A 10823-nucleotide genomic window follows, 5' to 3' on the forward strand; every position below is an offset into this window, starting at 1 on the left:
GCAGTCACCACCAGGAGCTACCTAAATAGTCCCATTGTCAAGCTCCTATGGCTAAGTGAAAGTGTTAAAGCATTATAGTCAGGTTGCCTAGCTCGCTGCGCTATCACCTCCTTTGTAGGACCAAGACGTTGGATTAAGTGTGAAAATGCGCCTTCTGCGAGCACCCCCGCACTATGTGCGTGGGGGCTGAAGCCAACGACTGCAATCTTTCAGATTTTGTATATATATATCTTAAAACGGCCGCACGGGAGGTGTTCCAAATACTTGAAGGCACAAGTATAAAGGCTACTACAATTCATCAAAATATTGCTTTATAATTACATATGCTATCAGAACATAGCATCCTTCGAGCACTGCGCCTCTATTACACGAGTGCCTTCAAGGACTTCCTGAAAATAGTGCTCGGAGGGTACTCGGCTTTTGTCCGATTCTCGGGATGCAACAACGGTGGTCTCCATCTCTGTCGTATGTCTTGACACGGGCAAGAGCCATCCGTGCGCCCTCTATGCATGCTGACCTCTTCATCGCATTGATACGTGGCACCGCATCAAGGAATTGCTGCACCAAGCTGAAATAACTTTTAGGCTCCGATCTCCCCGGCCACAGATGACCCATGACGTACTTCATGGCGAGTCAGGACAATCTATTCAGTTCGGCCCATTGAGCCAGATGATCGTCCACTGCCAGTGGACGCTCTGGATTCTGGAACTGCGACCAGAAAAGCCTTTCTACTTCGTGATCTTTTTGATCTCGAAAGTATTCGGTCGCATCAGCAGCACTCGCTGCCAAATCCAGATAGGTGTCCTCCGCACTCCACATCCGGTCCAACGGAGCAAACTTCGGATCGCAAAACTTCCTCCGCAGCATAAAGGGCTTTCCAGCCGCAATCTGTCCGGCCTGACGCAGCTCCTCCTTCGCAGCTCTCATCGCAGAGCGAGCGTCCTTGGCATCAGCAACGGCCTTCTCTAAGTCCGTCTGTCTCGCCCGGTCTTCTTTCTCAAGAAACTTGCAACGGTCAGCAGCACTTTTTAACTTCACGGCCATCACCATCTCCTTCTTGCTTCGGCAGTGAGCAGCCTGTTCGGCTCTCAGCTCTTCAAGGGCCTTCTCGGCAGCCGCATCACTTTTCCTGGCTTGTTCCTTAGCTCGGGCAAGTTCCGCCCGAAGACTCTCCACGGCGGCCGCACCATCTGCGTCAAGCACACACATTGTAAGATACTGGCATAAAGCTCCTCTTACCAGATGCCGCCCGAGGAATTGCATACCTTGAGCCTCATCAAGCCGCTCGTTGACGAGCGCGATGTCGGCATCTGCCACGTCAAGTTGCCGCTTTAGTTCGGCAAAATCATCAGTTCGGCTCGATTCCGGACACTTCGCCACCTGTATACAAAGGCGACATTTTAGACCTGGGATTATGATCCTCTGCGCGCCGTCAATTTTGACAACGCACAGAGTCTCAGGGGCTACTATCTACACAGGGCGCATCTTGTTTATGCGCAACTGACAAAGAAGTACATTATCAAACGTACCTCAAAACCCGTCAGCAAACTTCTGACGGCCTCATGCAATCCGCTTTCCGCGGACGAAATCCTTCCAATCACCGTACCCATCAATGCACGGTGCTCCTCTGAGATAGAAGCTCGCCCCAGCAGAATCATCAGCTCCTCCGACCGCGCACCATCGGATGGTGCCGGACTCGTCCTATGACCTCCATCGAAGGCCGGACGCGGAGAACCTTGGGGGGACATATGGCTACCTTCCACCCCTGCCGGATTCGGAGAAACCCTCCGCGACGACACCTCAGGGTCGCCCGCCCAGGCGGTACGGCAGGGGGATTCCACTCTCCATCATCTCCGGAAGAGGCTAAAGAAGATAGGTTTATCTTACTAGATAAAACAGATCTTCATCACTTCAAGGAAAATCTTTTTCTCTACTTACGGAAACCCCTTAGCTTGAGACAGGCGAACATAGATAATCATTAAGGCGATCGGACGAAGAGATACATACGTCGACCCAAACGAAGAGATCCTAATATAATCATCAGATAGAAGAATAGATAGAGAGATGGTCTTCGGGTCCAGAGGCGGCCCTCTTCTTCCCCTTAGGAGAGGAATTGTCGGTTCTTCCCTTCGGAGCAGCCTCCTTCGAGGAGGCCATAGTTTCCTTGTCCTCCCCCTCACTTCCCTCCAAAGGCACGATCTTCAACATCCTGACTAGCACGGGATCCGGCCTGGTCTCAGGAAGGGGAGCCGGACACCTGATCAGCTTGCCTTCGCTATCCTGTTTAAAAGGACAGCTCTTTTAGGGGCGAATTTATGACAATTTTACGGATAGCGAGTCCGGGCACAAGGTTACTTACTTGAGTATCCGGGCGATTGCAGCTTAAACCTGCGTCCTCGGTCAAATCCGGACACATTGCTTGTGATCCGAAGAACATTTTATACATCTCCACGGCGTTGCGCCCATAAAATGCTGGAGAGCTCGTGTTCCTCCGGATTAAACTCCCACAGACGAAGGGAGCGACGTTTGCCGGGCAGTGTTCGGCGAATCAGCATGACCTGCGTCACCTTGACCAGGTTGAGGTCTCTTTCTAAGAGATCCCTAATGCGGCCCTGCAACAAGGGCACGTCTTTGGATAACCCCCAATCTAATCCTTTGTTGACCCATGACGCTAGCCGTGGTGGGGGACCCGAGCGAAAGGCAGGAGGCGCCACCCACTTGGCGCTCCTGGGAGCGGTGATATAGAACCACTCTCGTTGCCACAAGCCGAGCTCCTCTTGAAAGGAGCCCTCGGGCCATGGAGCATCAGCATTCTTACTTATGACAGCGCCTCCGCACTCTGCGTGCCGTCCCTCGATCATCTTCGGCTCCACTCCAAAAGTCTTGAGCCATAATCCGAAGTGAGGAGTAACACGGAGGAACGCTTCGCACACAACGATGAATGAGGAAATGTGGAGGATGGACTCCGGAGCTAAGTCATGAAATTCCAGCCCATAATAGAACATCAGCCCCCTCACGAAGGGATCCATCGGGAAGCCTAACCCCGAAGGAAGTGAGACATGAACACTACGCTCTCACCGGGCTGGGGACTGGGAATAGCCTGCCTTTGAGCAGGCAACCTATGCGAAATTTCGGCGGTCAAGAACTTAGCCTCTCTCAACTTTAGCACGTCCTCCTCCAGTGACGGAGGAGGGCATCGATCAGCCTTGAAGGTCGGAACCGAACATTGTCGAAGGTCCGAAGCGCCTGGAATCTGGAGCCTAGGGTGTTGGAACTCGAGGCGACGGGCGAACTTGTTTTAAGATTGGAGAAAAGGAGTAAGGCCCTGGTCTCTTTATAAGAGGTTGAATACCAGGAGCCCTCCCCGTAACCGTTTGGGACTCGCCTTTAATTGAGAAGACATGCTAACGGGCATGATTGGGTTACCCACGTCCATATTGATGAGAATCCCGTAAATAAAGGCGACACGATCTCTGCTTTGACAAGACGTGCCAAGGAAACCGCCTTGCAAAACACGCTGAGGTGGAAAAGTGAAAACAATTCGAATAAAGGCTTGGCCGTAGTGTGATGTCACGCTGCAGAATACGTGAGCAGATTAGATTTGTGTTAAATTATTCTCTCTGTGGCAATACGTGGAAACTTATTTTGCAGAGCCGGACACTACTCTTGGTGTTTACAAAGTTTTATGAAGAATTTGGAGGAGGAACCCGCCTTGCAATGCCGAAGACAATCTATGCGCCGGACTCGTCGTCATTGAAGCTTGGTTCAGGGGCTACTGAGGGAGTCCTGGATTAGGGGGTGTTCGGGTAGCCGGACTATACCTTCAGCCGGACTCCAGGACTATGAAGATACAAGATTTAAGACTTCGCCCCGTGTCCGGATGGGACTTTCCTTGGCATGGAAGGCAAGCTTGGCCATGCGGATATTCAAGATCTCCTACCATTGTAACCGACTTTGCGTAACCCTAACCCTCTCCGGTGTCTATATAAACCGAAGGGTTTTAGTCCGTAGGACAACTTCATCATACAACAATCATACCATAGGCTAGCTTCTAGGGTTTAGCCTCCTTGATCTCGTGGTAGATCTACTCTTGTAATACCCATATCATCAATATTAATCAAGCAGGACGTAGGGTTTTCCCTCCATCAATAGTGCCCGAACCTGGGTAAAACATCGTGTTCCTTGCCTCCTGTTACCATCCGGCCTAGACGCACAGTTCGGGACCCCCTACCCGAGATCCGCCGGTTTTGACACCGACAAGTGGTCTTCTAAACCATCAACACTTGATGCTTTTCTTGATTTCTACCTTCGTCGATTTTAGCATCACGAAGAGCTTGGGAATCATCTCCGTTATCCCTTGCATATTATAGTTCATCACGAAGTTCTAGTAACTTGGTGATAGTGACTAGAGAACTCTGTCGATCACTATCTTATTTGGAAGATTAACTCCCACTTAATTCTAGTGATTGTAGTACTCAGACATTCTAAGCACATGCTCACTAGCTGAGCTATTCTCCTCCATCTTGTAGGCAAAGTGCTTGTCAAAGGTCTCATACCATTCGACATGGGCATGAGTCTGAAATACTACATCTCATATGCTTTGTGGCGTTCAAAACGTCTTTGAAGCCCCGATTCTAAGTCGCAAAGCATGGTGAACTAAACTATCAAGTAGTCATCATATCGAGCTTGCCAAACGTTCATAACGTCTGCATCTGCTCCTGCAATCGGTCTGTCACCTAGCGGTGCATCAAGGACATAATTCTTCTGTGCAGCAATGAGGATAATCCTGAGATCACAGATCCAATCCACATCATTGCTACAAACATTTTTCAACTTAGTTTTTCTCTAGGAACATATCAAAAATAAACGAGGAGCTACATGGCGAGCTATTGATCTACAACATAGTTATGCAAATACTATCAGGACTAAGTTTATGATAAATTAAAGTTCAATTAATCATATTACTTAAGAACTCCCACTTAGATAGACATCCCTCTAGTCATCTAAATGATCACGTGACCAAATTCAACTAAACCATGTCCGATCATCACGTGAGATGGAGTAGTTTTCAATGGTGAACATCACTATGTTGATCATATCTACTATATGATTCATGCGCTCGACCTTTCGGTCTCTGTGTTCCGAGGCCATATCTGCATATGCTAGGCTTGTCAAGTTTAACCCGAGTATTTCTGCGTGTGCAAAACTGTCTTGCACCCGTTGTATATGAACGTAGAGCTTATCAAACCCGATCATCACGTGGTGTCTCGGCATGACGAACTTTGACAATGGTGCATACTCAAAGAGAACACTTGTACCTTGAAATTTAGTGAGAGATCATCTTATAATGCTACCGTCAATCAAGCAGAATAAGATGCATAAAGGATAAACATCACATGCAATCAATATAAGTGATATGATATGGACATCATCATCTTGTGCCTGTGATATCCATCTCCAAAGCACCGTCATGATCACCATTGTCACCGGCTTGACACCATGATCTCCATCATCTTGATCTTTTATCAACGTGTCGTCACATGGTCGTATCACCAGCTATTGCTTTTGCAACTATTGCTATCGCATAACGATAAAGTAAAGCAATTACATGGCACTTGCATCTTATGCAATAAAAAGACAACCATAAGGCTCCTGCCAGTTGCCGATAACTTTAACAAAACATGATCATCTCATACAACAATTTATATCTCATCACGTCTTGACCATATCACATCACAACTTTCCCTGCAAAAACAAGTTAGACGTCCTCTACTTTGTTGTTGCAAGTTTTACGTGGCTGCTACGGGCTTAGCATGAACCGTTCTTACCTACGCATAAAAAACCATAACACTGTATAGTGATTGCTTCTTGATCTTCAGAAAGAACCCTGTTCATTGAATCCGATTCAACTAAAGCTAGAGAAACAGACACCCACTAGCCACCTGTGTGCGAAGCACTTCGGTAGAACCAGTCTCGTGTAAGCGTACGCGTAATGTCGGTCCGGGCTGCTTCATCCAACAATACCGCCGAACCAAAGTATGACATGTTGGTAAACAGTATGACCTGTATCGCCCACAACTCACTTGTATTCTACTCGTGCACATAACATCTACGCATAAACCTGGCTCTGATGCCACTGTTGGGGAACGTAGTAATTTCAAAAAATTCCTACGCACACGCAAAATCATGGTGGTGCATAGCAACGAGAGGGAAGAGTATCGTCCACGTACCCTCGTAGACTATAAGCGGAAGCGTTATGAGAACGCGATTGATGTAGTCGAACGTCTTCACGATCCGACCGATCCAAGTACCGAATGCACGACACCTCTGAGTTCAGCACACGTTCAGCTCGATGACGTCCCACGAACTCCGATCCAGCAGAGCTTCATGGGAGAGTTCCATCAGCACGACGGCATGATGATGGTGATGATGTTGCGACCGACGCAGGGCTTCGCCTAAGCACCGCTACAATATGATCGAGGTGGATTATGGTGGAGGGGGGCACTGCACACGGCTAAGGGATCAATGATCAACTTGTGTGTTCTAGGGTGCCCCCTCCCCATGTATATAAAGGAGGGAGGGGAGGCCGTCCAGCCTCTCTAGGCGCACCAAGGGGGGAGGAATCCTCCTCCTAGTAGGAGTATGATTCCTCCTTTCCTAGTCCTACTAGGAGGGGGAAGGGAGGAGAAGGGGAGGAGAAGGAAAGAGGGGGCGCAACCCCTCCCCTAGTCCAATTCGGACTAGGCCCATGGGGGGCGCACGGCCAGCCCTCGTGGCTTCTTCTCTTTTTCCCTTAAAGCCCACTAAGGCCCATATGTACTCCCGTATTCCCGTAACTCCCCCGGTACTCCGAAAAATACCCGGATCACTCGAAACCTTTATGATGTCCGAATATAGCCTTCCAATATATCGATATTTACGGCTCAATCATTTCGAGACTCCTCGTCATGTCCGTGATCTCATCCGGGACTCTGAACAACCTTCGGTACATCAAATCACATAAACTCATAATACCAATCATCACCGAACGTTAAGCGTGTGGACCCTACAGATTCGGGAACTATGTAGACATGACCGAGACATGTCTCTGGTCAATAACCAAAAGCGGAACCTGGATGCTCATATTGGCTCCTACATATTCTACGAAGATCTTTATCGGTCAAACCGCATAACGGTATACGTTGTTCCCTCTGTCATCGGTATGTTACTTGCCCGAGATTCGATCACCGGTATCTCAATACCTAGTTCAATCTCGTTACCGGCAAGTCTCTTTACTCATTCCATAATGCTACATCTTGTAACTAACTCATTAGCTCCATTGCTTGTAAGGCTTATAGTGATGTATATTACCGAGAGGGCCCAGAGATACCTCTCCGACAATCAGAGTGACAAATCCTAATCTTGATCCATGCCAACTCAACAAACACCATCGAAGACACCTGTAGAGCACCTTTATAATCACCCAGTTACGTTGTGACGTTTGGTAGCACACAAAGTGTTCCTCCGGTATTCGGGAGTTGCATGATCTCATAGTCATAGGTACATGTATAGTTATGGAGAAAACAATAGCAACAAGCTAAACGATCATCGTGCTAAGCTAATAGATGGGTCAAGTCAATCACATCATTATCTAATGATGTGATCCTGTTAATCAAATGACAACTCATGTCTATGCTTAGGAAACATTACCTTCATTGATTCAACAAGCTAGTCAAGTAGAGGCAAACTAGTGACACTCTGTTTGTCTATGTATTCACACATGTACTAAGTTTCCGGTTAATACAATTCTAGCATGAATAATAAACATTTATCATGATATAAGGAAATATAAATAAAAACTTTATTATTGCCTCTAGGGCATATTTCCTTCAATTGCTAATGCTAGTGGTGGTGCACAAGGGGAAGAAGCTGAAGCGCAGTGGTTCCGTGTATGGCTGTGCATTCATTCAGAGAGAACGGGTTGAGGCGCACAAGGGGTTGATGCGCAAATATTTCGGTTCACCACCCATTTTTTTGGAGAGGTACTTCCGACGCCGGTTTGAAATGTACAAAGACTTGTTCATCCACATTTTCAATTATGTGAAGCAGCATGATCGATCCTTCGAGCAGAGGAGGAATTGTGCAGGGTTGCTTGGATATAGCACCGAACAGAAGGTCACTACCGCATTGTGTATGATGGCCTACGGTGTTCCGGCAGACTACATTGATGAAAACTTTGCGGCGACAGAGAGCACTTCTATGTTCTATATCAAGCAATTCATAAAGATAATGGTAGAAGTGTTTGGCCCAGAGTACTTGAGAACTCCCAATGCTCAGGACACTCAGAGGATGTTGGAGATGGACAAAGATCGTGGGTTTCTAGGTATGCTAGGGTCCGTCAATTGCAATCGTTGAAAATGAAAAAATTTCCCAAGAACATGGCATGGACAGTCGTGGAAAGGATGACACTATCATTCTTGAGGCCATTGCCGATCGAGAAACATGGATTCTGCATTCATATTTTGGGATGCCTGGATCTTGCAATGACATCGACGTGCCCAATCGGTCACCTATTTTTGCCAAGTTAGCAAATGAAGAAGCACCACCGGTGACCTTCGACGCAAATGACTGCACATACAACTACCAGTACTATCTTGCGGATGGGATCTACATGCTAAAAGCAATAGGACCAAAGTCTGCACTCAAGATAAAAGATAAAAATATTAAAGAGGGTAGCATGTAAGTAGCCATTTCAGAACAGAAATGCAATAACTTCTCGTGAAGGAATTAGCATTTCAAACTGCAACCACCCTGCCTTTCATTCTTTTAATGGTGTAAACTGAAAGTAAACAGGAGAGAACAGTAGAACTGTTCTAATGTGGCATAGATAATCCATGTTCAGAACATACATTAACATGACTAGTCGTCAACCCATGCATTTGCATGGGCTAGCATATTTATTGCCCTAACAAACATGAATTTCCACAGAAAGCACCACATGGTTATTCATGTAAATCATGACATGGTTATTCATGGTTTTTCATCAGTTCTCATTTACCGCATTATTCATGTTAATACATATACTAATGGAGTTAGAGCCATTCTAAAAGTTTGATGTCGAGTTTGGAAAATGGTTGTCTTATACTATTATAAAGAACTCATGTCGGTGTCAAAACTGGCGGATCTCGGGTAGGGGGTCCCGAACTGTGCGTCAAGGCCGGATGGTAACATGAGACAAGGGACACGATGTTTTTACCCAGGTTCGGGCCCTCCCGATGGAGGTAATACCCTACTCCTGCTTGATTAATATTGATGATATGGGTAGTACAAGAGTAGATCTACCACGAGATCAAGGAGGCTAAACCCTAGAAGCTAGCCTATGGTATGATTGTTGTATATGGAGTTGATGTCCTACGGACTACAACCCTCCGGTTTATATAGACACCGGATAGGGTTAGGGTTACACAGAGTCGGTTACAATGGTAGGAGATCTTGAATATCCGCATCGCCAAGCTTGCCTTCCACGCCAAGGAAAGTCCCATCCGGACACGGGACGAAGTCTTCAATCTTGTATCTTCATAGTCCTGGAGTCCGGCTGAAGGTATAGTCCGGCTACCCGAACACCCCCTAATCCAGGACTCCCTCAGTAGCCCCTGAACCAGGCTTCAATGACGACGAGTCCGGCGCGCAATTGTCTTCGGCATTGCAAGGCGGGTTCCTCCTCCAAGTCCTTCATAGAAGATTGTAAACACCAAGAGTAGTGTCCGGCTCTGCAAAATAAGTTTTCCACATATTGCCATAGAGAGAATAATATTAACACAAATCAAATCTGCTGACGTATTCCGCAGTGCGTCATCACACTACGGCCAAGTCCTTTACTCGAATCTTTTTACTTTTCCACCTCAGCATGTTTTGCGAGGCGGTTTCCTTGGCACGTCTTGTCAAAGCAGAGATCGTGTACCCCCTTTTACGGGATTCTCATCAATACGGACGTGGGTAACCCAACCGCGCCATTTATCACGGCGCTTGGGAGGCAAGCGAGTTTTACTAGGCTGGTGGGGACGCACAACCGCATCCGCCCATATAAGGGGATAAGGATCCACCTTTTTACCTACGCCTTCTTCCTCCTTTGCCTATCCATCTCCTGCGCACTCGAGCTCCAGCGCCCAAGCCCGCACTTCCCACCTCAACCTTCTCCAGCAATGTCCGGAGCGGGAGGCAAGTGGATGGTCTCCTCCGCTACGGAGGGCCAAGTCAAGAAGCTAAGGAAGGCCGAATACCTGTCTAAGGACATCGCGCACTGGCTTCCCAAAAGGGGCAGCTTCTCCCTACCCCAAGGCCCCATGAGAGGGTAGTATTTCTTCCCCACTTCCTCCGCGGACTGGGTTTTCCACTCCACCCATTTGTCCGGGGGCTCATGTTCTACTACGGCCTAGATTTCCACGATCTGGCCCCGAACTTCATCCTCAACATCTCGGCGTTTATCGTCGTGTGCGAGGCTTTCCTCTGCGTCCGCCCTCATTTCGGCCTTTGGCTCAAGACCTTCAACGTCAAGCCCAAGGTGGTGCGCGGCAGCCAGGCGGAGTGCGGAGGCGCCATGGCGGGCAAGATGGCCAACGTCCTATGGTTCGAGGGCTCTTTTGTGGAGACCCTAAAGGGGTGGCAATCCGGGTGGTTTTACATCACCGAGCCACGCGATCCGAACTGGATCGCAGCCCCCGAGTCCGATCCAGACCCCCCACGCGGCTTATGTCCTGGAAAGAGATGGGCCTGTCATGGGGTGACGAAAAAGAGGTGACCGGATTGCAAACATGCATCCCCATCCCATAGTGAACCTAGCCCAA

This window comes from Triticum urartu, chromosome 7 (genome assembly GCF_003073215.2).
Source record: "Triticum urartu cultivar G1812 chromosome 7, Tu2.1, whole genome shotgun sequence".
In the NCBI taxonomy this organism is placed as follows: domain Eukaryota; kingdom Viridiplantae; phylum Streptophyta; class Magnoliopsida; order Poales; family Poaceae; genus Triticum; species Triticum urartu.